The following is a 1176-nucleotide window of genomic DNA, read 5'->3' on the forward strand; positions in this document are numbered from 1 at the left end:
AGTCCTGTTGTCTGATGTGGTTTTTGTGCTTTGAAGCACCAAGATGGCTCAACAGCACCCCCTACAATATTTCAATTAAGTAGCCCCCAAAGCTGGTTTGACCTGCATGTATGAAACTTGGTAGGCACCTGTAACACTCTATTACGTACAAAAAAGTCTCTTGGAACCATGCTCCAAACCCAACAGGAAGTCCGCCATTTTGAATTTACTTGTGCCACTTTTGTGTATTTTTGCCCATTTCCAGGGCTTGTAAATTAACAAACTTGTCCTACAGATTTAATCAGATTGGCTCCAAACTTGGTGTGTGTAAGCGTGACTACGTCGTGACCAAAAGTTATCACAGGATTTGCCCAATGTTGAATGGCGCGCCCGCTGCCGAGCATTGAATCTTGAGGTCTCGCCATGAAAAACGAAATTGCTGTAGCTTTGGGATAAATGGTCCAATCTCCACCAAACTTCACATGATTCATATTAGTCCCGCCCTGAACACATTTTCATTACCATATTGCCTGATACTCATAGACCCACCTAGTGGCGACAGGAAGTAGGTCTCATCAAACACTTATTTTTTGATTTATCTGAAAGTTACATGCTGTGGTGTATATTTGATGTACAAAAACATGATGTATAATTAGTGCGCTCTCCACCTCCCTCTAGTGGAAAGAGGAAGTGATACAAAATGTGAAATATGTCATTCCAGCACTGTATCAAGGATATGTAGAGTCACTCCTGCATGCGATGTCTAACTTTGACAGAAATGAACTGACGCGTCAGAAGGCGTCCTGCCAGCCCCCCCGAGTTGCGTGAAGGTGCAAGGGCCCGTTCATCGCTGCTTGCAGCTTTAATTAGGGCCCGAGCACCTAGCGGTGCGAGGAGTCTATTGAAATGCAAGGATTTCTTCTTCTTCTTCTTCTTCTTCTTCTTCTTCTTATTCCTCCAAATGAATTGCCTTTTTGGGAGGCTTAACATACCTGAAAACTCATGAAACTTTGCAGATGTATCAGGACTGGTGAAAAATTTGATATTTTAAGGGTCTCGTGCGCGGGTTCCAAAAGATGGCTCAGTAGCGCCCCCTACAAAAGTTTGAGGAAACAGCCCCTGAAGCTAGTTTAACCTACATGTATGAAACTTGGCAGGCTTATGTAACGCTCAGAGACATACAAAAAAGCCTCTTGG

Source organism: Epinephelus moara, chromosome 12 (genome assembly GCF_006386435.1).
Source record: "Epinephelus moara isolate mb chromosome 12, YSFRI_EMoa_1.0, whole genome shotgun sequence".
NCBI lineage: Eukaryota > Metazoa > Chordata > Actinopteri > Perciformes > Serranidae > Epinephelus > Epinephelus moara.